Source organism: Sus scrofa, chromosome 7 (assembly GCF_054392235.1).
Source record: "Sus scrofa isolate SSC_HxYL_T2T_F1_AM1 chromosome 7, Sscrofa_HxYL_maternal_Yorkshire_Landrace_v2.0, whole genome shotgun sequence".
NCBI lineage: Eukaryota > Metazoa > Chordata > Mammalia > Artiodactyla > Suidae > Sus > Sus scrofa.
In genome coordinates this window covers 111095394-111122100 of record NC_139389.1, presented here as the reverse complement: position 1 = coordinate 111122100, position 26707 = coordinate 111095394, and the positions used below count along the sequence as shown (strand labels likewise).

The following is a 26707-nucleotide window of genomic DNA, read 5'->3' as shown; positions in this document are numbered from 1 at the left end:
GCAGTGTCCTTGTCCCTATTTTCCGGATGAGGAAACCAAGGTGCAAGGATGTTGAGAAGTCTCTAGTAAGTAGTAAGGCCAGGAGTCCAGCCACTGAAGTTGGTCTCCAGAGCCCAGCCCTTAACCACTTCCCTTCCTTGTCTCCGCCTGACTGTGGTCCCCAAGTTGGCACAGTGACACCGAGTGCCCCCACCATCTCCACTGTTGCCATAGGCAGAAGAGAAACAAGCATCCCACAGACCCCTTCCAACACCGCTTCTGCCTCTGACCTCTGATGAGGACACATCGCCTCACAGGAAATAAGCCTCAAGGCCAATTTCACTGCTGAGTGACCCCATGCGTATGACTCAGCCCCTCGGACTTTCCTCCTCCCCTTCCGTCTAGTGAGAGGCCTCAAGGCCCCCTGGGTTCCTCTGCTGCTCTGACACGCAACAGTTCTGAAAAACTCCTTCCAGGGCTCCTAAGCATAGAGCTGCAGATGCTACTGACGTCTGAGCCTGGTCTCACACACGCAAACACACACACACACATACGCACACATGCACACACACACGTGAGGGACAAAATCCTGAACAGAGTCATAGACACTGTGGAGATCAGGCAGGGCTTCTGGGAGTCTTGTGTGGTGGTTGTATTTTTTTATGCTAGGGAAGACCAGGGAGCAGCTATGAGCAAACATTTGATGGTTGTACAGTTATCACCCGCTTTCTCAGCCAGTGTTGCCTGCAATGCACACAAGTGTTCTTGTTTCTTAAGTCTTGTCATCCTGCCTAGACCTAGACGGTAATGCCTCTGGGAACAGCAGGCTTTCTAGTGTCTCCCCTATGTTTCGGACACAGTGTAGCCTCCAGGGGGTGATCAGTTTGTATCTGCTTTGAGGTATAAAGGAAGGAAGGACAGCGGGTGACTGATACTAACAGGATTTTTCGGTTAGATGCCTCCAGCATCCCCGTGATACCTTCAGCAGCCATCACCCAGACCAAACCTCTCAACTGCCGTCTAAGCTGACGCCTCACTCAGCCATCCCACGCCTGCCTCCCAAAACCTGCAAAAGGCACACCCTATATCCCCTGCTGTTCTAGGGCCCCTGCCTTCCTTCCCCAACCCACACAGGGGGCTTTTGAGTCACTCACTGAACTGCTGCCTCCTTGCCCAGCCCCCAACCCCTTTGATTTTTCTTTCCAGGGAAGAGCTAGGTGGAGGCCTCTGCGTGGCTGTCAGAGAGGGGACTTGGAGCTGGAAGGGCTGAGCTCCAGGCCTGCAGGGCGCCTCCATCCCTCATTTTCTCATCTCCTCCTCTGAGGCCCACCTGGGGAATCAGAAGTGCCCCGAACTGTTTATCTCAACCTCAGGGAGTGCGAAGTGAGTCCTCAGGTGGGTGGGGCCAGAGGAAATTAAAATGCTCCGATTCCTTCCACTGCAATACCCAGGGCCTCCAGTGGGTGGAGCCTCAGGGTTTAGAGACTGGAACAGGTGAGGCCAAGAACACGTGCTTCCTCCAGCCAGCCTCTCTCCGTGGTCCGAACAGGATTAGGAAGGAAGCCAGCGTTGGGACCTGCTGGTTTCTGGGTGACAAGCCGTCGGAACTCTGGTTAGGCTGGAAGTGGCCAATCTGAGCCTCCCAGCCCTGCCTTCCAGCCCCGCCTGGCTTTGAACCGGCTTTGCTTGGGGGTGAGGCTGGAGGCCTCTGCTCTCACAAGCTGAAGAGGTGCACAGTCTGCACGGCCCACAGGACTCTTTTGTGGTTGGGGCCAGGGTGGCCCCAGGCAGGCTGGAGAGGGGCGCGACGAGGATGGAGGCCATTTCCAGTCGCCGCCCGCCCGGTGGCTTGCTGGGACAGGGAGGCGTGACCTGGCTGAGTGGTCCTCTATTGCTTTCCTACCTCCCCCTTATCTCATTTCAGGCCTTGGATGACATCTGCTGTCCCCGAGCTCATGGACCAAGAAAGATGCCTTCGTGGGGGTGCTTCTGCTGGCCTTGAGATCGGGGAACAAGGCCACCGCTCTGCTCCACCTAGGCCTCCTGCCTTTGCTTTCCCAGTCTCTAGGGTGGGTGCTGGAGAAACGCCTCCGACCATCACCTTTCATCCCGCCGGCTACAGAGCGACACCTGGTGGGTCTTGGACGCCATTACAAGGAGACTTCAGCGTCCCTTCATGGGTTCCAGCATCCCACAGGGCCTCTTAGCCAGGGGGGAGGTGGATGGGGGGCCCAAGCTCCTTTTTCAGTCCATTCCTGCATGGGGCTGAAACCCATCATTTCCCCCCGGCCCTGGGGACCACTGGAGACAAGAAGTGAGTCTGGGAAGGATTCATTGCCCCGCCCATTGCCAGAAGACTTTGGGGGGCCTGGCTGGGGGGGGGGGTGCTGTTGTGGCACTTAGAAACTAGAATTGGATGAGGCTTCCAGAAAGGTCTCAGAGGGAATGGGCCTGGGGTAAGCTCTCAGCTCCAGCGCCTGGGGATGTGTGGGGGCAAAGCAGATTCTGCCACCCTCAAGGGTGAGTCAGAATCCGAGTGCCAGGCCCTGAGCCTGCCTTAACAGACCCCAGGGGGACCCACTGGGTGATCTGATTCTGGAAATTGCTCTGGCAACACCGCGCACACTGAGGGCCTGCGCCTGTGTGCTTTTAGGACCACGGAATGAATGAGAAGGGCTTTGAGCTGTCTCGTATTTTTTACATGATTTAGGCAAGGTCACAGGGCTACTGAATAGAGAGCTACCCTGAAGGCACCTCCCTGGAGGGCACGTGGTGGCAGGTGCCTTCCTGTGGGCTGAGTGAAGCTGGGCACCAAGTCCGCTCCTCCACTCAGCTCTGGGCGTGTGCATAGGGGCCTTCCATCCCTGCTGCTTCTGTCGGTGGTCGGTCGTGGGCAGTCTTGTCTTTCTCTCCCTGTCAGTTTCTCAGTGCTGAGGGGTGCTGCATTTAGACTGCTGGGCTGGAACCCAGTTTCACAGTGCTAGCCTATGATCCTGGTTCCCCAAGATCTTTGTGTCTCAGTTACCTCATCTGCATAATGGTTATACAAGGATCTCCCACTTTTTGAAAGTTTGTTTTTATGCCATTTTTACAAAACACCCACATTAGTACCTGTTTTCTTTCTTTTTTTGTTTGCTTTTTAGGGCCATACCCACGGCATATGGAGGCCCCCGGGCTAGGGGTCAAATCAGAGCTGCAGCTGCCAGCCTACACCACAGCCACAGCAATGTGAGATCCAAGTTGCATCTTCGACCTACCCCACAGCTCATGGCAATGCCGGATCCTTAACCTACTGAGCAAGGCCAGGGATTGAACCTGCGTCCTCATGGATGCGAGTCAGATTCCTTAACCACTGAGCCACGACGGGAACTCCAGTACCTGGTTACATTAACCGAACTCCAAAGAGGATTTTTGCTTTCGTGAAAAAAGGCATAAAGTGAAAGTAGCGGCAGCGTTGGTTTTGCAGTTAGCGTTGATAATAGAGGCAGCGGCCCCACGAGCAGTGAGAGTGGCAGTGCCAAGCTCCTTCCCAGGAACCACACTCAGCATCCAATCACCATGGCTTTGAACTGTGTCTGTGAGCATCTGTGCTTCATCTCACTTTATTTAGTGCCTCCTTTGGCAAGGTGTGTCCCAGGGTAATTCCTTCTTTGGTTTATGCCAGTTCAGCTTACTGAGGGCTTTCGGATAGCGGGGGAAACCCGTACTGTTGCCTGCTTCACACTGTTGTCCTGAGGATCTGATGCGTTGAGGTATGGAAAGCGCTTAGAATAGCTGGGCATATGCTAACTGCTGAGAACTCTTGGCTAAAAATTATTTCCCCACCCCCACAGAAGGGCGACCACGGGGCTTTCTGCCGGGGGTGGAGAGCCGCGTGTCTTGGTCAGCTCGGGCTGTCACAACGAAATACCACAGATTGGCTGGCTCAACCAGCACGCATTTCCTCTCTCGCCGATCTGGAGGCTGTAAGTCTGAGAGGAGGATTCCAGTATGGTCAGGTTCTGGTGAGCGCCCTCTTCTTGGTGAGCAGATGGCTGCCTGCTGGCTTCGAGCTCACGTGGCCTTTCCTCTGAGCCTGTGCTTGAAGAGAGATGTCTCTCTTTTTGTCTTCTTTTTTTTGGGCTGTGCCCCGCACACAGAAGTTCTGGGGTTAGGGATCGAACCCACGCCACAACAGCAACCCAAGCCACCAGAGTGACAACGCTGGATCTAGGGAAGTCCCCCCTTTTCCTCTTCTTAAAAGGACACCAAGTCTATTGATCAGGACCCTACTCTTATGGCCTCATTTAACCTTAATTTCCTCCTAATGGCCTTATCTCCAAATGCAGTCATATTGGGGATTAGGGCTTCAGCGTATGAATTTTGAGAGGACCCAATTCAGCCCTTGGCAGAGTGGAACACTGTTCCAAGAACCTGGGTGCTGTACGCATATCAGCCAGTGACACAAAGACCCAGACACTTCTTGGCCTCCTGGCGGCAGCTGGTTTTCCCAGTCGGCAATTGTGGCAGCAGGAAGGACAGTTCCAACCTTCTAGGCATCAACCAGGTGTGATGGGCTGATCTAAGCCCCAGGCCCCTGCAATCCCAGTGGGGGGTGGGGGTGGGCAGCTTTCCCCTGATGGGAGTGAGCATGAGTGCCCAGCCCATGCTGATGGGTACTACATGCCAAGAATCCCTGCTCCCCATCTCTCCAACCTGGGGAGAATCCACTGCTGGAAGCTGAGCATTATAGGTTCCACTCACCCGTTTCCCTGGATGCTGTGTGGCTGGGAGCAACGACACCTTTTTTCAAGGCTGCTATCAAATTTGAGCTTGGGGAGTTCCCACTGCAGTGCCGCAGAAACAAATCGGACTAGTGTCCATGAGGATGCGGGTTCGATCCCTGGCTTTGTTCACTGGGTTAAGGATCCGGCATTGCCGTGAGCTGTGGTGTAGGTTGCAGACAAGGTTCGAATCCCACGTTGCTGTGGCTGTGGCATAGACCAGTGGCCATGGCTCTGATTGGACCCCCTAGCCTGGGAACCTCCATATGCCATGGGTGTGGCTCTAAAAAGCAAAAAAAAAAAAGGAGCTTGAAACATGTGCATAGTGGCAGTGGGCCATGGATTGAATTAGGAGTGCTCCCCTCCATAAGGCTGAAGCTGAGGGACTGTCAGAGCACATGGCCAGGAGATGCACAGGGTGGGGGTGGGGTACTGAGGTTTGTTGCCTCAGGCTGGAGGTATAAGCTGGCAGATTCTACCTTCCATATGCTCACTACCCCCTCTCTCAGCCTTACTGCTGAGGGGCTGTATTGGTGAGGACTGTTTCAGTTGTAAGTGATAGAAACCCAAATTAAACTAGCTTAAGCAAAAAAGGGAATTAACTCACAACTGGGTATCACTTTCAGGCACAGTTTGATCCAGGCATGCAAACAATGTCATCAAGGCTTTATCTCTCTTTTGGGCTTTGAGCTTTGTTGGGCTCTGTAGACTGGTTTTTTCTGTGTCAGGAGATGACAGCTGACTCACATCTTTCCAGCCTCATAAATCCCTAGGAACATCATTTCTGTCTTCTGTATCCCAGGGAGGGGTCTTCACTGGCTCGTACAGGAGCATGTCCATTAATGAACCAAACATCCTAGGGAGGGTCCCCTATTGAGACACTCACTCACCCCTGCCCTCTTGGAAGGGGGTGGGGCACCATGATTGACAGCTGCCTCAGTGCCACCTGGGGAAGGAGAGCAGCTCAAGAGAGGCTTGCTGGGAAAGCAGAGGAAGGGGATAGGAAGTGAGGTTGAGTATGCATGCAAAGCCATGGCTGCCACATTCTTCCAAGAGGGACTTGCCCAGGCTTTCATCTTCAAATCAGAATGGCAGTGCAGGAGTGTTAAAAACTTATATCGAGGCCACCCCAATTCACTAGACAAAGAAGAGCTGAGGCCACAAGTAAGTGCTTTGCTCAAAGTCATCTTCTAGTCTCCCGCAGAGGGGTGACGTCATTCCTGGCTGCGTCTCTAATTATTCCAGTCAAGAGCCAAGTGCAGTGGCCAGAGGGTTGTCTGAGAATCCCCTCTTCCCCCAGAGGGACTCAGCTGAGAGCCAAAAGATGAGGGGGATTTGCAGGGCTTCTCGCTGATCAGTCCAAGGCATGATCTCCCCTGTTCCTCGCCCTGCTCAGGGTCGCAGACCAGGAGCCCCCACCCCCACCCCCCAACATCCTGCCTGTGAGGACAAGGAGACTGCACAGGGCTCTCAGTGCTCAAGAAGGTGTGGCTGGGAGCCGGCTAAAAGTGAGGGAAGGTTACAAAACAGGGGGAGGGAGCTCCTTGTGTGGGAGTGATTCATCTGAGTGTCGGAAAGCCATGCAAAGCCTATGAAATTCTGATCAATGTGGGATTCTCAACCAATGTCATTTTCAATGCCATCTTTTTTTTTCCAGCCATGCCTGTGGCATACGCAAGTCCCCAAGCCAGGGATCAAACCCCTGCCACAGCAGCAACCTGAGCCGTAGCAGTGATGACATCAGATCCTTAACCTGCCGAGCTACCAGGGAACTCTGCTGTCTAATCAGGGATCCTCACTCAGGACAGGACGTGAAGTGGTGAAGTTGGGAAAGGAACTAGGAAGGAAGGCGGCTTCGCTTCCTTCTGGCCACAGGATCTCAACGTTTCTCTTTATCTCTGTGCACAGGGCCACCCAGATGGCTTTCACATGTCCTCCGTGTGGCCACCCACCTCCTGCCATACCCATGTCATTCCCGCCCCTCTCCCTGGAGCACTGCCCTGCTTTTCTCCAGATCTAGAAATTCTCCCACATCTGCAGACCTGACTCAGGTTGTGCCTCTTCTAGATTCTGCTGGGGTCACCCTGACCCAGTGGCTCTTGACTGCAGTTTTGCCCCCCCAGGGGACATGTGGCAATGTCTGGAGACACTTTGGTTGTTGGAAATGGGCGGGGTGTTACTGGCATCTAGTGGGTTGAAGCCAGGGATGCTAAACCCCTAATAGAGCATGGGATGGCTCCCACAACAAAGAATTAGCCAGCGCACACTCTGAACAGTGCCGAGGCTGAGAAACACTGCAGGGTTGAGTGTTTGCGGCAGCGCCCCTCAGCCGTGACCCAGTTCCCTCAGGCTGAGCCTCCAGGCCCAGGAAAGCCAGTTTGCCTGGGTTCAAATCCCAGCTGCCCTGATTCCTAGCTGTGTAACCTTTGGCAAGAAATTAACCTCTCTGGTCCTCTGTTTCTCTTCTGTAAAATGGGCCTTTATCTATATCTATACCTATATCTGTATCTATCTATCTATCTATCTATCCATCCGTACCCTGCCTTTGAGAAAGCATTCACTATATGCCAGCGATTTTGAGGTGAGGGTGTTGTTGGCTTGTACTGTAGTCTTGCCAGAGCGTCTACATATTGAAATACTTGTTTTATTATAAACTATGTTAGGGCATCAGATGGACTAAAAAACTATTATGTCTCTAGATAGGTTATATTATTACCAAATTTACTTTCAGCTTGTTAAATTATTACAAAATATTTTAATGTTAGAAGGCGTGATGTTAGGGCTCATAAGTTTGAAAGCCCCAGCTCCAGATGACTGAGGTCATACGGTCACTCTTGTGGTTTTTGAGTGAGCCCCCAACCCCTGCAAACGGAAGGCTTGGCTCAAGGGCGCCCTTTTAAGCAACGCTCGCCAGCTCTCCCCACGCCCTCCGTGCACACCCAGGATAAACCCTCTCCCCTCTGCCCTCTCCCCTGGTGGCTGGAGCCCCCAGCTCTGCAAGTACAGGCCCAGAGGAGTGGAACTCAATCACCTGTGCACGCAGAGCGGGCAGGGGTACCCCCAGCCCCCTTCGTGCTGCCTGATGTAGAAAAAGTCCAAGCGCTCTGAGGGAGGGTGTGGCTTCCTTCGACACCCTCCAGTCCACTCAGCCCTCGGCTCCCGGCTCCCGCATTTCAGCGTTGACTTGCACTCCAGCCGCCTTCCTCCCCCCCAGAAACACAACCTGGACTCTTCTTGTCAGTTTTGTCTTCATTACTTCATGATCGTTTTAAGAAAATAATGGACAAAGTCGCAGGATGGAGATTACACCTACTCCTATTATCCAGACATAGCCTCTGCTGATGTTCTGATTTTTTCCCCTTGGAAATCCCACTTCTGTGTCTCATTTATTTATTTTTATTTTATTTATTTTTTTGGCTGCACACACAAGTATGGTAGTTCCTGGGCCAGGGATCAAAGCCGAGCTTCAGCTGCAGCTGAGGCAATGCCTGATCCTTAACCCACCATGCCGCAGTGGGAACTCCCTGTTTATTTATTATTTACTTATTATTATTATTATTTTTTTTTTTTTGTCTTTTTTGCCATTTCTTGGGCCGCTCTCGCGGCATATGGAGGTTCCCAGGCTAGGGGTCGAATCGGAGCTGTAGCCACCGGCCTACGCCAGAGCCACAGCAACGCGGGATCCGAGCCGCGTCTGCGACCTACACCACAGCTCACGGCAACGCCGGATCATTAACCCACTGAGCAAGGGCAGGGATCGAACCCGCAACCTCATGGTTCCTAGTCGGATTCGTTAACCACTGCGCCACCACGGGAACTCCTACTTATTATTTTTTTAAATGAGAGTTGCAACATTTATTTCAGGTTCTCTCTTGGGTTTTTTGGTATTTTTTTTTCTTTTTTTGCCACACAGGCAGTATGTGGGAATTCCTGGGCCAGGGACTGAACCTATGCCGCACAGCAGCAACCAGAGCCACAGTGGTGAGAACGCAGGAGCCTCAACCCTCTAGGCCATCAGAGAACTCCCTCCCTGTTTATTTTTTAACAACCCATTTGCACATGCTGTTTTGTGACCTGCTTTTTTTCTCCCACCCAACTCTATATCTTAAATATCTCTCTGGGTCATTAAATATTCTTCTACCAAGACATGTCAATGGCCATCCAGTATTCTATAAATAAACCATTGCTTATTTAACCAGTCTATTGATTGGTGGACACTTTGCATCTCATTCTTGACCTTGTTTGAATGCTGGCTCTGCTACTTAATAGCTGTGTGATATTAGGAAAGTCACCTCCTCTTTCTGAGCCTCGGTTTGCTTATCTGTCCATTAAATTGTCTAATGTCCCATTGCCCTTGGGCCTGGCCTTGAAGATCCCCCCAGTTGGTGTATGATGCAGTGCTTGGCACAGTGCCTGGGACACGTCCCCCAAAGTATGTTCTCACTGTGAATCCTCATCCCTTTTTGCCGCTTGTTCAGGAGCACCTGGTTCATCTTGGCCACCTGAAGGATTGTCCCAGGGTGACCTTCCTGTGACTGTCACTCTCAGTGTCTGGCCCCTGGCTGCAGGGACAATAGTTTGTCATGGCTTCTGCACTGGAAACTAGCACCCACGGGTGACTTCGGGTTTCGGATCATATCTCTTAGGGTAGAGCCTTTGGGAACTCCCATGCGAATTTCCCTGCCACTCCACGTCTTCCAAGGTGACCGTAAAGATGTCAGGTCCCTGGGCACATGTCGGGGTGTGTGCTCCCACCTTGATGTCTAGAGATGCAACCTTCCTGTCTCGTGGTCACGGTCCATGGGCCATTCTCTCCCGGGCTGCCCCTGAGGAAGGTCTGACTGGTTGCCTTGGACCAGCTCCCAGAGCCTTGGTTCTCCAGCCCAGCTTCCCACTGTCCAGCCACTGGCGTGGCTAATCACAGCACCTGCTTCTACGACAAAAGGAGATGCCCAGGCTCAGAAAGAGGCCTCCCAGCTGAGGTATCTGCTTCCAACAACTAAACGCAGGCCTTGGAGTACCTGTCATGGCTCAGCGGAAACGAATCTGGCTAGTATCCATGAAGGCACAGGTTCGATCCCTGGCCTTACTTAGTGGGTTAAGGATCTGGTGTTGCCGTGAACTGTGGTGTAGGTCGCAGAGGAGGCTCGGATCCCACGTTGTTGTGGCTGTGGTGCAGGCCAGCGGCTACAGCTCTGCTTCGACCCCTAGCCTGGGAACCTCCATGTGCCCTGAGTGCAGCCCTAAAATGCAAAAAAACCCAAAAAACCACGCAGGCCTTGAAAAACCCCCAGCAGAAACCTCGTGTTCTGACCCTGTGTGCACATGCGCACACGCAACATAGTCCCACATCCTCCCATCCTCTCTCAAGCACACCCGCAGATACACATTTTCACACACACACACGTGCACACACAACCATCGTGATCAGGTGCCAGATAGCAGTCAGTCAAACTCAGCTCAGGTTTTTGGTCGTGATATTCTGAGGAAAAAGAGGAGACTAGGGTTTGTGAGAGGCCATATGCCGACTGCAGGGCTTCTTCACAAATCAGGACTCCGAGGGTCTGCCCGCCATCCTGCACACCCCTTCAGGGGAGGGAGAGGGGGCACGCGCTGCACGAGGAGATGGGGCCTGCCCTCAACTCACCCTGTGTATCTGACCATATGCAAGGTTCTGACTATGAGGCGCTTACCTCCTCTTGTCCTACAAGGTCAGCCCCAAGGTCAAGGTGCTGGGAGAGGTGGGAAGGTCATGGGGGAGAGGACCCAGGGTCGGGAGGCAGAATTGCAGGAGGGCCTCTGTGTATTGAGAGGAACTTGTCCTCCAAAGGGTCCCAAAATAATATGGAGTCAGTATAGAAACCTTTCAAACCGAATCGAACTCATCTCAGTTTAGCTAGGGCCTGCTATGCGCCAGGCACTGTCAAAGGATGCCGAGGAGAGGCAAGGAAGTCCTATGTGCCATCTTCCCCAGGGATGTGCAGTCATCTTTTGGGGGCACATTTCCTCCACATTTTTTCTGAGGCCAGGCTTTCTGAAAGGCAATGGTTGGCGCCACTCTGCCGCTGGAGTGGAATTTCCATCAGCAAGGCAGAGGGGCAGGGGAGCTGGGCAAGGGGAGCTCTGGGTCAGAGGCAAGCACGGTGTGACTCTGCCATAAACGACTCGCCCTGAAAGGCCAGGGCTGGATGTTGGGCTCTGTCCCTTTAACTAACTGGCCTGGGCTGTTGAGGGTTTGTTTTTGTTTTGTTTGTTTAGCCAGGGACTAAACTGGTGCCAGGCCACAGCAGCAACCTGAGCCACAGCAGTGACAATGCTGGATCCTTAACCCACTGTGCCACCAGGGAACTGCCTCTCATTTTCTTCCTGTAGCACAGTGCTTCTCTGCCTGAAATGATTTTTATTTCCCCAGAGACATGTGGCCATATTAGGGCCTTTTTTTGTCTTTTTTTTGGGGGGGGCTGCACACGATGTATATGGAGGTTCCCAGGCTAGGGGTCAAATTGGAGCTACAGCTGCCGGCCTATGCCACAGCCACAGCCACACCAGATCCGAGCCATGTCTGTGACCTACACCACAGCTCACAGCAACGCTAGATCCTTTAATCCACTGAGCGAGGCCAGGGATCAAACCTGCATCCTCATGGATACTCATCAGATTCATCTTTGCTGAGCCACGACAGGAAATCCACTGGGGACATTTTTGATTGATACAGTGGAAGAAGTGCTACTGGCATCCAGTGGGCAGACGGATGCTGGTAAACATGGTACAATGCACAGGACAGGTCCCGAAACAAAGAATTGTCTGGCCCCGAATGTCATTTGTGCTGAGGTAGAGGAGCCCTGCTGTTCCGGCCACTGTCTTGTGATTACTCTAGTAGCGTCTCTCCCATTTCTTTTTTTTCTTTTTTTTAATTTTTTAAAAATTAAAAAAAATTTTAATTTTAATTTTTATTTATTTATTTAGTCTTTTTGCCTTTTCTAGGGCTGCTCCCACGGCATATGGGGGTTCCCAGGCTAGGAGTCGAACCAGAGCTGTAGCTGCCAGCCTATGCCAGAGCCACAGCAACTCTGGATCCAAGCTGCATCTGTGACCTACACCACAGCTCACAGCAACACCAGATCCTTGACCCACTGAGCAAAGCCAGGGATCGAACCCGCAACCTCATGGTTCCTAGTCGGATTCATTAACCACTGTGCCACAACGGGAACTCCATCTCTCCCATTTCTAATGTGGGATTTCCAATCCATAGTGGGCTGGGAAACTGGTTAATCAAACTTGCCAGGACTGCTTCCTAAATAAGAGTAAAGAAGTGTGGAACTCAGCCCCATGGACGGAGAAATGTGGAAAGAAATGCGGACCTCAGCTCACAGGACAAGTACATGAGCTTTGTGAGTCTGACTTAAGCTTGACTGGGCCTTGGCCTTCAGTGGCGCTAGCAGACAGGGGAGGTGCCGGTGACAATGGTCCTGGGCCTTCAAGAGGTGTGTCCACTCAGAGAGAACAGAGCTGGCCCCGGACATTCATCAGGTGCCCAGAGGGCAGCTTCCTCCCACCTGCTCGGACCCTGCCCCACTTCTCTTTGGTTTCTGCCTATTCTTTTTAACCACTAGATCCTGGCCTCTGTGGCTTCTGCTCCCAGCGTTCCAATCCATGGCCATCTCCCGAGCTGCACTCCGCTCCATGATTTGGCTCCTCCTGGCCCCACCCTGCAGGGTGGCAAACAGAACAAGAGGCCCTCTTTCTTCCTTCTGGGTTTTCCAGTGTCCTTCGTGGGCAAGGGGTCATGCCGGCGACCTCTGGGTAAGTGAGACTTGACCACATTTGGTTTGGGAACGTACCATATATGTGATGTACCAGCATTGTGTTCAATCTGTTCCAAATATTTGAGGACTTCTTTGGTTGCGAGGGGTGGAAATGAACTCTGGCTGAGCTAAGCAAAACAGGAAATCTGTTGGAAACCTCAGAGGTATCTCAAGAATCTCGGGGCAGCCTTGCACTAGGCCTCAAGGATGCACTGAAATCAGGGATGGGAACGAGGAAACACAGAGAGTCTTCCCCCCGCCCCACCCTCTGCTTCCTGCTTCTCCTTCCCCATTTGTGGTCCTGTTTTCTGGGGTGTACAGAATTGGGGGAGAAAATGTCCAGTGAAAATAACAGCAGCTGGGTTTACATGTCCTCCATTCAAAGGAGCAACGAGTCTGGGCTGGAAACTCTTGGTTCTGATTCAAAACTCCTGGGGATGTACTTGGATTGTAGGTATGCAAATAAAACACGGGGTATCCATGGAAATGTTTATATCGATGGCCAATACAAGACACTGGATGAGAGCTTGTCAAAGATGCAGAGGGTGATGAGCTGTGAACAGCTGGGCTGGGTTGGGTTGAAATGAAAGCAGAGACACTCAATTGTGCCAGTGTGGGATGGGGAGGGCCTGGCTTAACTCTACTTGATTCAACTCACTTTTAGAAGCAATTACTATAGCTTCAATTTCCAAGGAGCTTCCCCTCTGATGAGAGAGTCAGACAGACCCACAGAAGAAAATTACATACCGAGTTGGGATGTTCAGAACAGCAGTGTAGACAGAGTGCCCTGTGCTTCCAGGGAGCAGAGAACAGCTAACTCTGCCAGGTCAAGTTAGCCAGGAAAAGACACACAGGGGAACGACCTTGAACTGAGCTTGAAGGATGGAGGAAGCCTCTGGTTGGCAGACCCAGCGAAGAAGGGCATGTCTGAGCTTGTGGAAAGCCCTGGAGTCCTGGGCAAAGGCTCCTTCCTTGGAGGACTTTTTTGCTTCCTTTTCTTACGGTTCTCTCTTTTCAGTCCCACGGTAGTTTCTTATCACTGCTGTAACAAAGTACCACCGACTTAGTGGCTTGAAACAATACACATTTGTTCTTTCACTGTCCTAGAGGCCAGAAGTCTGAAATGAGTCTTAAGGGGCTAAAATCAAGGGGGAGAATCCATGGGGTCAGAGGAGAATGGATGTCCTTGTCTTTTCCAGCTTCTAAAGACCACCTACATTCCTTGGCTTGTGGCCCCTTCCTCTGTCTTCAAAGCGCATCACTCCAGAGTTGTTACACCAGCTGCCCAGCCCTGTTGCAATATGAAGAAATGTTGATCTCAGCATTCAGTCAAGCTGCTGTAGTCTGGTTTCTGTTTCATGCAGCTGAACTCAATTCCTGTCAGTAAAATGGGACATGACAGCTCTCCTTACATGAAAGACAGTCTTTGTTTTGTTTGCTTTTCTTTTTTTTTTCTTTTTGGCCATACCTGCAGCATATGGGAGGTCCTGGGGCAAGGGGTCGAATCAGAGCTCCTCCTGGGGCCTATGCCACAGCCATGGCAACCCTGGAACCCAGCCACATCTGTGACCCACAGCTTATAGCCATGCTGGATCCTTAACCTACTGAGCCAGGCCAGGGATCAAACCCACATCCTCATAGAGACAATGCTGGGTCCTTAAATGGCTGAGCCACCGTGGGAACTCCTGTTGTTGTTTTTTTTTTCATTTTTATTGAAATATAGTTGATTTACAATGTTGTGTTGGTTTTGGTGTACAGCAAAGTGATTCATATATATATATATATATATATATATATATATATATACACATATATACACACACACACACATTTTTCACATTCTCTTCCATTATAGGTTATTACAAGATATTGAGTATAGTTCCCTGTGCTGTACAGTAGGTCCTTATTGGTTATCTATTTTATATGGAGTAATACGTATTTCTTATCCCAAACTCCTAATTTCTCCCTCCTTCCCTCCCCTTTGGTAACCATAAGTTTGTTTTCTGTGTCTGTGAATCAGTTTCGGTTTTGTAAATAAGTTCACTTGTATCCCGTGCTTTAGAAATGCCACATACAAGCCATGTCGTATGATATCTGTGTTTGTCTGACCTACCTCACTGAGTATGATCATCTCTAGGTCCTGAAGGACTGTCTTTGGACATGGGTTTGGACTTTTTCTGTGTTGCTAGGGACTGTGGAAGGTTCAGGGAAACAGAAACTGGCTCAGCGAGATGGAAGAAGAACCTCTGAGCTGTATTCTTGGTTCTTGGCCTCAGTGGAAAAGATAACAGGGAGTCAGGGCAGCCCTCACCCCCGGAAGAGTCTGAGCAGAAGCTGAATGGCCCTAAGCAGGGCGAGCTGGAGAGATGATGTTGGAACAGATAAGGGCTGAACTTGATGAGGTCTATACCTCTGAGCAGGTGAGAGGCTCAGCTATGCTGTCACATGATCCTCCTAATTACGAGTCTTTGCAGGGTTGCACATGTAAGGGCATAAGACTTCCTTGCTAAAACAACCGCTAGCCCTGGGCTAGCCCTGGAAGAAGAATCACAGAGGTGTGTGGATTAGATGACGTGGTTATGCTGACTTCATGTTTTACTTTTTCCTTGGGGTCTCCCACTTTCATCATCATGTTGTCTCCTGAGACGTGTTATCACTCAAAAATCTCAGTGATAAGTGCATAAAATCCCAAAAGGGAATTTCTTAAGTCTTAGAGGTTGCTGTTTTCAGGCTGACCAGATCAGGTACACAGATAATGTCATCATGAGCCTCCTTCTGTCTCTTCCTGCTTATTCTGGCGCAGGCTTCATTCTCAGGCAGTTTTTGCCAGGTAGTGACCAAAGAGCTCTCAGCAAACTCAAACTTACATCAGAGCAACACCCTGCCCTCCTCCCAGTGAGATAGCACTTTTTCTCCCATCACTCAGCAAAAATGCTGAGAAGGGCTGCCATTGGCCCAGCTTAGGTCACATGCCCAGTTTTGACCAATCATGGGGGTCAAGGACTCCCAGTCCTTTCATTGATAAGGTCTGGGTTATGTGCTCCCCTTTGTAGGCCTGCAGAGCGCTTAGCCCCCTGTGGGCAGACAGAGGAGGAGGCCGTGGACCCACCAGGAAGAAGAATTAGGTGCTGGACAGGCTAAAGCAACAGACATTTCTCTACATCTGTTGCTCCCCCTTTCTCTCATTGGATGAAGGCTAGACTCTGATTTGGTGCCCATTTACATGGTTGAAACCTTCTAAATCTTTCCAAGATCTTCCTTCCTATGTCTAAGGAAGAAAAGGGGGACGATTTCAGGACCCTTTGGAAGGCAGGCCCAGGTTGGCTTACTAGGTAAAAGCTTATGACTTCAGTTCAACTGGACTGGACTACTGCTTGGAAAGATCTTTACTTGGCTTCCTTTGCTCTTATTCTTCACCTGCCGCTACCCAGAGGCCACTGATCCAAAAGGAAGGAGCTAGACCTTTTGACATTAGGATTTGTTGTGTCCTTTGTTTTTTAAATTTTTTAATCTTTTTGCTTTTTATGGCCGCGCACACAGAATATGGAAGTTCCCAGGCTAGAGGTGGAATCAGAGCAGCAGCTGCCAACCTATGCCACAGCAATGCTGGATCCAAGCTGCATCTGCTCTACATCATAGGTCCAGATCTTTAACCCACTGAGCAAGGCCAGGGATGGAACGCACATCCTCATGGATACTAGTTAGGTTCATAACCCGCTGAATCACAAGAGGAACTCCTTGGACTTGTTGTGACCTAACCAAAAGGCTTCTAATTCTGCTGCCCACTTCAACCCTGCTCTCCGGGTTCTAGAGACCATTCCCTTCAAGGAGAAGGGCAGAGTTGTCTACATATGCTGGCTAGACTTCCCTCACCAACTAGCTATTCTGTCTTTATTTGTTTACTTTTATCGTGTTGGTCAAAGTAATAGATATATGTGTTTTTTAAAAATCAAACATACTAGGGAGTTCCCATGGTGTCGCAGTGGTTAACGAATCTGACTAGGAACCATGAGTTGAGGGTTCGATCCCTGGCCTTGCTCAGTGGGTTAACGATCCAGCATTGCCGTGAGCTGTGGTGTAGGTGGAAGACGCGGCTCGGATCCTGCGCTGCTGTGGCTCTGGTGTAGGCCAGCGGCTATAGCTGTGATTCGACCCCTAGCCTGGGAACCTCCATATGCCGTGGGAGCGGCCCAAGAAATAGCAAAAAGACAAAAAAAAAAAGAAAAATCAAACTAGAAGGCTTACAGCGTAACTTCCCTACCCCAATTTCTCTTCCCCAGAGACACTGCATTTAACTTTTTTACCTGTTTACTTCCAGATTTCTAAATATTAGAAACTACCTATCTATCTACATAATTTTAGATATTATCAATTGACTTTCTATCAGTGGAATCTTAGGATACAGCTCTCTAATCACATATCCTATTCTTAATCCCAACACACTTCCTCTACACCTGTCCATTTTTGGTTAAACCATTATTTATTTATTTTTATTTATTTATTTTTTTTGGTAAGTATTTTATGTTTTATTTTCACATTATTTTAATAGTTCTTGTGCTTTATTCTGCATTGTTTTGAGATGGGTAGAAAAGCAGCTAAATGTGTATTTTTAAAATACAGGGTGTTTTTAAATTTTTTTTTAATTTTTTTTTTTTTATTTTCCCACTGTACAGCAAGGGGGTCAGGTTACATGTATACATTACAATTACATTTTTTCCCCCACCCTTTCTTCTGTTGCAACATGAGTGGTTAAACCATTATTTAGTGTTTAGATTATTATGTGTGTGTGAAACTTGTTCACAGATGAGCCCTGTAGAGCACTGTGGTTATATTTCCTCTCTTAAGCCTCTTGGAGTTACTAAGTTTCCTTCCTTGCCTCCTTCCTTCCTTCCTTCTTTCTTTTTCTTTCCTTCCTTCTTTCCTTCCTTCCTTCCTTCCTTCCTTCCTTCCTTCCTTCCTTCCTTCCCTCCTTCCCTCCTTTCTTTTTCTTTCTTTCTTTCTTTCTTTCTTTCTTTCTTTCTTTCTTTCTTTCTTTCTTTCTTTCTCTTCTTTCTCTTTCATTCTTTTCTTGCTTCCTTCCTCCTCCTTCCTTCTTTTCTTTTCCTTCCTTCCTTCTTTATTTTCCTCTCTCCTGGATCCCTGTCCCGCTTCTGCTTCAAATTGAACTTGTTGACTCAGGTGTCATTCTCGAGTGTTCCTTTCTTCCACCATCCTGGGAATTCTTTCTCTTTCTCTTTTTGGTTCCACATCTTCCTGAGAAAACATCTATTAGAAATAAGCCTTCGAGGTCTTGCTTGTCTGAAACAGTTGCATTCTCCCCTCACACTGATTGATAGTTTGGCTGGATATAGAATTCAGGTTGGACATACTTTTCTCTTGGAACTTTGAAAATATTGCTTCCTTGTCTTACAGCTTCCAGCATCACTGTTGAGAAGACTGGTGCCATTTAATTCTTTTTTTTTTTTTTCTTCGAAGGGCCTAGCAGAATGCTGGAACGTGGTGACATTCAGCAAACATCGCTGAGTGAATGAGTGTATGCATGCATGCTTGCCTCATCCTGGGTGGTTGGGAAAATTGTAGCACTTAACATACTGACTCAGAGCGTGTTGCTCTGCCATCATTATTGTCCACCTGTGGTTTCTATATTCTATGAGTTGCAGCTGCTCTCATCCTAACCTTATTTTGGAGGGAAAGATTCTAAGGATTCTCACCACTGGGCTCTAGGAAGCTATCAGCCTAGTTAGTGCTGTTTCCACCCCCCAAGCTACTGCAGAAACCTGCTAGGATCCAAACACTCATGGCAGCTGTTGGGTGCCTGCCATTCTCTTTCCATTTGCAGGTGGAGGCACTTCAAGCTGCGCCTGCATGCCAGGGGTCCTGTGTTCACAGGGGTGTGCTCCACAGGCTGTTCCTGCCAGCTGGCTCCTGACTCATCATAGTTCCCTGTGCCACATAAGCCATCCATGTAAGATGCCCCCCCATCCCTGCTCCCCCTGCCTTGGTTCAGACCTTGAAGTCTATCTCCTGGAAAACACCTGTAGCCTCCTAACTGGTCTCTGAGCCACAGGCTAACCAACCACCTAGGGCAGTTTTAAAACATGCCCACAGGAGTTCCCGTCGTGGCTCAGTGGTTAACGACCCCGACCAGTATCCATGAGGATGTGGATTGGATTGAATCCCTGGCCTCACTCAGTGGGTTCAGGATCCAGCGTTGCTGTGAGCTGTGATATAGGTTGCAGACTCGGCTCGGTGTAGGCTGGCAGCTGTAGCTCCAGTTCATCCCCTAGCTGGGGAACCTCAATATGCTATGGGTGTGGCCCTAAAAAGAAAAAAGACAAAACACACACAAAGAAAACCCCACCAAAAACCGTGTCCACAAATCTTTGAGTCTTCCTTCCAAAAAGTGGAGGCTAATTCCCCTTCCCTTGAGTGCGGACTGGACTCACAGACTCCCTTCTCACAGAGAGATTTATGGCAGAGTGACTTGGGTCATTAAGCCACTGGCTTCCTTTTCATCCGCTCTGGGGTCTCTGGCTCTGATGTTGGCAGAGCGTTGTGAGTAGCTCTAAGGAGGGGCCCACATGGGGAGGAACTGAGGCCATCAGCGCAGGAGTGAGCCATCATGACGAAGCTCTTCCAGCCCCAGTCAGGCCTTCAGACAACTTGACTGTGACCTCAGGAGAGACCCTGATCTAAGGACCACCATTAGGCTGCGCCCAGATTCCTGACCCTCAGAAACCATGTCAGATAATATATGCTCATTGTTTTAAGCTGCCAAGTTTTAGAGTAATACATTATGCAGCAGTAAATACCTTATACACCACTTCCCAAATGACCCTCCAAACCACTGTCGGAGTCATCTTTCAAAAATGAAAATCTGATCAAGTAATTTTCCTTTTAAAATCCTTCTGTGGCTGGCCACACCTTTCAAGGTAAAACCCTAACTCCTGTGCTTCGGGTGCAAGACCGTCTGTATGCCCATGATCTCGCTGCCTGGCTCCCGGGCTTCCTTTCCTCTTCACTCTCCTTTGTGTAGAACTACCGGCACTTCCTTAACCCAGCCGTGCTCCCTTTGGTCCCAGGCCATGTTCTTCTCTCTGCCTGGGCTGCCCCCAATTTTTCTTTTTCTAGCTGACTCACCAACCAGCCAACTAATTAATTAACAAGAATGGCTTAGGCACTTGTAGCTCCTGAGCCCTGCCAGCCCTTGGGGTCTGTGGCAGGACTCTAGTTGGGCCCACTGACCTTCACTTCCTGGTATTTTAGCCAAGAAAATATGGAAAAGGCAGGGGTAGGGAGTAGAGAGGGTACCTAGAAAGGAATTCCTGTGCAGACTCCCTGTATGACTTGTCCTCTGGGATAACCAAGAGATGCTGGCTGGTTTGGGCATGCTGACACATCCCTCTGTAATTTCTCTCAAGTTGGCTCACGCCCGTGCATCTTATTTTCATAATACAAGCTCCATGGTGAGACCTATTTATTTTCCCTTCTTCCTCCGCCATGCCCACTCCACCCCCTCCACCCCGAGGGTGTCTGTTGCCCATGGTGCACCCACCCAATAAACACGAGAGAGGGCTGAGTGAAGGGGAGAGGCTGGATGGTTTGCTGGCTTGGGCAGGAGGCCCCTGTGTCTGTTCCTCTACCTGTCACACACAGCCTCGCTCACCTACTATTTTAGGTCAGGTTGCCTAGAAGCAGATACTGAGGCTGGGATATTTGTGCCAGTGAGTTTTTTTTTTTTGGATTTTTGTTTATTTGTTTGTTTTTTGCTTTTTAGGGCCACACCTGCAGCATATGGAGGTTCCCAGGCTAGGGGTCTAACCGGAGCTACAGCTGCTGGCCTACACCACAGCCACAGCAACTTGGGATCCAAGCTGTGTCTGCGACCTACACCGTAGCTCATGCAACGCTGGATCCTTAACTCACTGAGCAAGGCCAGGGATGGAACCTGCAACCTCATGGTTCCTAGTCATTCGTTTCCGCTGTGCCACGATGGGAACTCCGCAAGTAAGTTTTTGAAAGAGGGCTGTAAGTTAGTGAGGGAAGCAGAAGCAGTAGAGAGGATGCTTAGCAAACAGGTGGTTTCAGCGGAGGCCTTCCCTTGGCTGGTCCCATGAGGAGCTCTGGAGTATGAATAGCATCACGGAATGTGTCCCTCCTGGAGCCCGGAGACTGGCCTTTTGAATCCCAGTATCGTTCATTTGTTGCTTCTGTCCGGAAATAGCCAGCATTTCAGGCCAGGCATCTCCAGTCGGCTGGGGCAATTCTCAGAAGTCAACAGCTCACACTCACAGCAGCTGGGGTTGGGGGGGCCTGCCTGGCACAGGGGAGCTGGGTCACTGTGCCCAGCAACTTGAATGTGCAGCTCCTGGCCTGAACCACCTCCCCACCTCCCCAGGTCCATTGGCCCCAAGGTTTAAGGCTGCCAGAAGCCTCTGAGGCTGGGGGTTAGGAGCCCAAAGCAGGCCTCCAGTCTGTCCATGGATCTCTTTATGAAGAAAGGCTTTGTCATGGGTTGAATAACCACACTCTTGCCACCCTTCATGTCCACCTGGAGCCTGAGAATGTCACCTTATTTGGAAATAGAGTCTTTGCAGTGCGATATTTTAAGGATCTCGAGGTATAATTATCGTAGATTTAGGGTGGGCTGTACATCCAATGACTACTGTCCTTGTAAGAAGAGAGGACACCTGCAGACACACGGGGCAGAAGGCCATGTGACGACGGGGGCAGAGGGTGGAGGGATGTGTCCACAAAGCAAGGAACACTGGGAGTATCCAGAAGCTGGAAGAGGAGGGGACAGACCCTCCCCAGGCCCTTCAGGAATAGCTGCCAAGCTACACCACAGCCACAGCCACATAAGATCCCAGCCTCATCTGCGACCTACACCACAGCTCACGGCAATGCTGGATCCTTAACCCACTGAGCGAGGCCAGGGATGGAAGCTGCATCCTCACGGACGCTAGTCAGATTCGTTTTCGCTGAGCCATGATGGGAACTCCTTCCACTCCCTTCGTGTGTGACTCCCTTCAGTCCTTTCCCCTCCCCGAGCCTGAGTTTGCTCACTCGTAACTAGTGAGGAGTAAGCAACCTGCCAGGGCCTGAGGCTCACCAGAGATTCCCAGACTGAGACGTTCTAAAGAAATGCCAATTCCCAGGTGCCCTCTCACTAACCCCCGGCCAGGGTGTGGCCTTGGATCTGGCCATCCCTGGAGAAGCCAGTGTCTGGGGAAATTTCCAACTCTGGATCCATGAGAAGGAAGGTCCTGAGAGGGGTCCATGAGAGCAGGGAGCTGGCTGCAGGTTTGCTGTAAAAACAGAAGCGGCAAATTACCCAAGGGGCGTGCAGTGCATTCTCATGGGCGTGAGAACGATAGGAGAGACCCACACAGAAATACCTGTAGATGCATAGCCGTCTTGAAAAGAAGGGAGGAGTGGGTGTCTCCAAAGGCGACAAGACACCGTCTTCTTAGTAAGGGACACATTTTTTTTTTTTTTGTCTTTTTTTCTAGGGCCACACTCACGGCATATGGGGTTTCCCCAGCTAGGGGTTGAATAGGAGCTGTAGCCACTGGCCTACACCACAGCCACAGCAACGCCAGATCCTGAACCTGCTGAGTGAGGCCAGGTCGAACCTCCGTCCTCATGGATACTAGTCAGATTCGTTACCACTGAGCCACAACGGGAACTCCGGCACATTTTCATACAGTATGTTAAAGTGAAGGTTACGAAGAGCAAGATGAAGAGACATGTGGAGCAGAGCTTCCCCGGTGTTCTGTGGTCGAGGGCCAATTGTTTTCTTTGTCATTTCTAATCAATGACAAGCTATCTTCTTTTGCAAAATATAACACAAAAGAACTGCTGAAGGAGTTCCCTGGTGGCCTAGTGGTGAAGGATCCAAAGCTGTTACTGTTATGGCTCAGGTCACTGCTGTGGTATAGGTTTGATCCCTGGCCTGGCAACTTCTGCATACCGTGGATTTGACCAAAAAAAAAAAAAAAATGGCGATGAAGAACTGCTGAAAAAAGATGAAATGAACAAGAGACATACAAAATACAAGCTAATTTTTAAAATTACTATTAGATTCAGCTGCTATGAAATGATTCTGTTGAATTGCTAGGAAAGTATCATGATGCTTGCAGACATTCTCCGTACTTGTTCCATCCTGGATCTGAGCAAACGCTTTGCAGAAAGGCCCCAGGTGGCGCTTTGTGTAGCCCTGGGCCAGAGACAGCCTCAGAAGGCAGATTCAGAGAAGGTGGCCACATTGCTTCCCAGCCCCCACCCCGCCCCTACCCGCTTCCAGTTTCTCCCCTGACTTGGCATCTGACTCCACTTCTGCTGGGAGCTGCCCCTAGGGAGGCAGGAGGACCCAGATGGGAAGTGGCATCTTGACCTGTTAATAACTCAGCATGCCTTCCCGGTGTATCGCTCAAGCATTTCTTCCACATTAGTTTGAAGGAGGGCGTGCCCATTGTGGCTCAACGGGTTCAGAACCTGATTAGCATCCATGAGGATGTGGGTTCGATCCCTGGCCTCGCTCAGTAGGTTAAGGATCCGGTGTTGCTGTGAGCTGTGGTGTAGGCTGCAGACTCAGCTTGGATCCTGAGTTGCTGTGGCGGTGGTGTAGGCCGGCAGCTGTAGCTCCAATTCAACTCCTAGCCTGGGAAGCTCCATATGCCTCAGGTGAGCCCCTAAAAAGCAAAAAACCCAAACAAACAGACATGAATTTGAAGGAGAGGTGGAGCCCTGCCTGGGGGGTGTGGGGGAGAGGAGGGGGAGGCTGACAGCCACATCCCATCTTGGTCCTCCTGCCTTCCTAGGGGTCCTTCAGGGAAGGGTCACTTGGCATCTGTGATTGTGGGGCTGGACGTGGCACCAGGGAAGGTGAAGGGGGGAGACAGGGGTGCCACAGCGCTGTGGGCCAGAGAGCCAGCGGGGGCCTGGGGACCTCTTCCTAGGGCGCGTCCGGATCCAGCTTGCCAACATCCTGGGTCTGGAACCAGGCTGGAGTGGCCACGGGGCGGTGGGGATGGTCTTGGGTGGAAGTAGGCAGAGTTACGGCCGATGGAAAAGGCCAGTGTCAGCGGGGAGCACGTCTGCCGAGCCAGGCAAGGCGCTGAGCACCCAGACCCCTTTGTGAGGTCTGCCTTCAAAGTGACCCTGTTAGGGGACCACTAGCTTCCCCTTTACAGGTGACGAAGCTGCAGCAGGGAGATGTCACATGCCCAGTGTCCTGAGGCCAGTCGGGGGCAAAGCTGGGCTCTGACTCCAGAGCCCTGGTCTACTCTGTGCCGTCGGCACCCTGCCCAGCCAAGCCCTCACAGCCGGCAGCCCTGGTGGCAAAGCCCACTTAGCAAACAGTTTGGAAACAAGCAAGTTCTTCCACCGTTTTGGCCCCTTCCTACCTTCCTCCCCTGAAGAAGCAGGTCTCGCTGCCAGTTTCACTGAGTTCCCTCTGCGACCCTCTTCTCTGGGTTTGACTTAGGTCACTGGCCTCGGCTTCCCAGGAGCTGACAATGAAAGGCTGATGCTGACTGGGACGGTGGCCACTCTTGGCCTCCAGAGAAAATTTGCCTCTTAATGGAGAGGGGATTAGCAGCCTGGGATCCGGGGAGATGCTGGGGAAGGGGTCTGCGGTGGCCCAGTTCTCAGCCTGGGGACAGAACATCGGGGGCGGGGGCGTTGCTGGGGCAGGCCCTGGCCAGGACTCCTGGATCACGCCTGGTGGTCTCTGCCAGGGACTCTGCTGGGCTGGCTCTGAGAACTGGGCCAGACTCCAGGCGGGGCCTCAGGCTCATCCCCAGGCTAAGTCTCGCCTCTTTCCCCCACTGCACACGCAGCCCTGGGCCTCTTCTCCACCCACGTCTGTGAAGCCTGGGCCTGGCTGGGGACCGGGGCCAGCTCCGCTCCTGCCAGCCCATTTCCCAGCACCATCTGACCCTGGACCAGCTGCGAGCAAGGGGGGCAGCTGCAGGAGCAGCTGGCTGGCCTCTGGGAGGTGGAAACCAGGAGTCGGCCCGGCGCTGGCAGGCTGGCTCAGGCTGGGGAGACAGGCGAGCAGGCCCAGGCAGCGTTCTGGAGGAATTTCTGAATTACCAACTGGCTGCAGACCAGAGGCCGGAGCGGGCCTGGGCTGGCCCTCCTGGCTGAGGCCCCTGAAGAGTCTTCCTCCTGGATCTGAGGCCTCACCACCTCCAGCCCCTCTCTGCCCATCTGTCTCTGAACCACAGCGTCCTCCAAGGGCTAGAACTCAACCTCAAGCAGGGGGGTCAGTGCTCCTCTCCCCTGTGGTGGGCTTAAGGGGGAGGGCCGTGTCCTCCCCAGACCCCAGCCTCCTTCCTCCTGGCCTCACCTGTAACCTGTTGAGTCGGGGCTGCTCCGCATGTCTCCTCCCCTCCAGAAGCACGCAGTCCATGTGGTCCAGGTCAGGGAGGCCCGAGGTCCTTCATCCTTTGCTAGAGTTGTTGATGATGGATTGGCTGCTCCAACACCTTCCAACTCTGTCTCCAGCCCTTTGTGTATAAACATCCCCGCCCTCATACAAGACCCGCTGCAGAGTCTGTGGGGCTGTTTGCTAAAAAATTATTAAGAATTTAAGAGCGTGACAACAGAGCATGAAAGCAAGTCCAGGCCCTTCTAAGTATGGGCACTGTGTGTCAGCGCAGGCTGCACCCATAAAACCAGCCCTGGCCCCCGAAAATCCATGGCCCTCCTTGGCTCACCCTATCTCCCTTCTGGGCCTCATCTTTGAGGCCTTGGCTGGAAGGCAGGTCTGAGGAGGGACCCCACTGCCCACCCCCTGCTCTGCTCCTTCACCTCTCAGGCTATCCTCAGTGGCAGTGTCCGATGCCCCACAGGGACCCTCCTCCCAGGGACAATGAGGCAGCAGGAAGGCCTGGCGCCTCACCATCCTGTGGCACTGCCCATCCCAGACAGCTGGGGGGGCGCTGGTGGTGGCGGCGGAGTCTGGGGGTCCCCTCAGCTGCCTATGGTGTGCCAAGTCAGGGCTCTGGTCGGGGCTGGGTGGTGGGGAAGCTCCTTCTGCTCCCCATCAGTGCCTTTCCCCCGGAGGGGAGCGAGCAGGGGCGTTCAGGGCCACTCTGTCAGCTCCAGACCAGGCCTCCGTGCGCAGCCAAGCCTGGTTGCTCTGTTCTTTGTCTCGGCTGCACAGCAGCTGGCCCAGCCGCCAGCTGGCAGGGGGACTGCCCTTGGGGGCTTGTGGGGCCTGGGTCCAGGAGTGTCCTGACTTGGGAACTTGGAAATTGTGCTGCACTCTGGCAGCAGCCGCCAGTGGGGTCAGGGAGAGCAGACGCCCCCACGGGGACGGGCAACCCCTCCTCCAGCTGCAGGGAAAGGCCGGGTCGGGAGGGAAAGTGGGTCTGACAGCAGCCAGACACCAGGCGCTGCTCTGCCCTGGCTGGTCCCTCGGGCCACAGCCTGGGCGAGACATTCTGTGGTGTCATCCCCAGGCCCCCACCAGCCTCAGGGGCAAGAAAGCCCACCACCCTGGGTCCCTTCAGAGCCTGGGGAGGGGCCCAAGTGGGCCGTGTACAGGGTCCCATTTATGCTCACAAAAGCCGTAGGAGGTGGGTCCTGTTATTACAATCATAAGAGTCAGATTAACCGAAAAGCTGGTTCCGGGCCACAGGGCGGCCACGTCGTCGCTGGCGCTGCCCTTTCTGTGCAGAAGTCATCGCGGTGACATTTGCAGGGCTGTCTGTCTACTGTGCCTAAGCTCTGCTTAAGCAGAGGCGCCCTTTGAATTCACATCTGGCCCATTGTGATGCTCAGGGTTGTGACCCCGGTGCCACACACAGGGCCTGCCACATAGTAGGAGCTCCATAAGGAACAAGGGAAGGAAGGAAGGAGGGGGCTGAGTTGGGATTGCAGGATAGGGTGGCCTGACACCCAGCCTGTGCCTGTGCCCCTACCTGGCTTCATGGCCTCCCTCTCAACTGAGCGCCCTTGACAAATGGCAGCCAGGCCAGAGTAGGCCCAGAAGGGGCCCTGCATCTAGCTCAGGCTGGGCAGGGGCGGGACTGAGCTCGGCTCCCTGGAAGGAGCCACCCTCTCCACCGCCAGTCAGAGAGCCTCACCCCCGAGGCTCCAAGGGGGCCCTTCCCGGGAGATGCTGGCCCACTGGCTTCCGGCTGGGTT

The 26707-nt window shown here is 51.9% G+C and overlaps 2 long non-coding RNA genes across 4 annotated transcripts in view; one reads left to right on the top strand and one right to left on the bottom strand.

Moving 5' to 3' along the window:
- The window catches only part of LOC146401856 (uncharacterized), a 31205-nt gene extending 26159 nt beyond the window's left edge, over positions 1–5046 (top strand). The window contains exon 3 of the long non-coding RNA XR_014809332.1: positions 1904–5046. This is a non-coding gene — a long non-coding RNA (uncharacterized LOC146401856). The remainder of the gene's footprint in view (positions 1–1903) is intronic.
- Positions 5047–11678: 6632 nt separating this feature from the next.
- On the bottom strand, positions 11679–25709 carry LOC146401855 (uncharacterized). 3 transcript variants are annotated; one of them, XR_014809331.1, is made up of 3 exons: positions 24903–25691; positions 23956–24060; positions 11679–13838 (listed from the first exon to the last, which is right to left on the bottom strand). It is a non-coding gene; the product is annotated as an uncharacterized LOC146401855 (long non-coding RNA). The 3 variants fall into 3 exon arrangements; XR_014809329.1 differs by lacking the exon at positions 11679–13838 and adding an exon at positions 20263–21855 and having other exon boundaries at positions 24903–25709; XR_014809330.1 differs by lacking the exon at positions 11679–13838 and adding an exon at positions 20277–22512 and having other exon boundaries at positions 24903–25637.
- Positions 25710–26707: the final 998 nt, after the last annotated feature.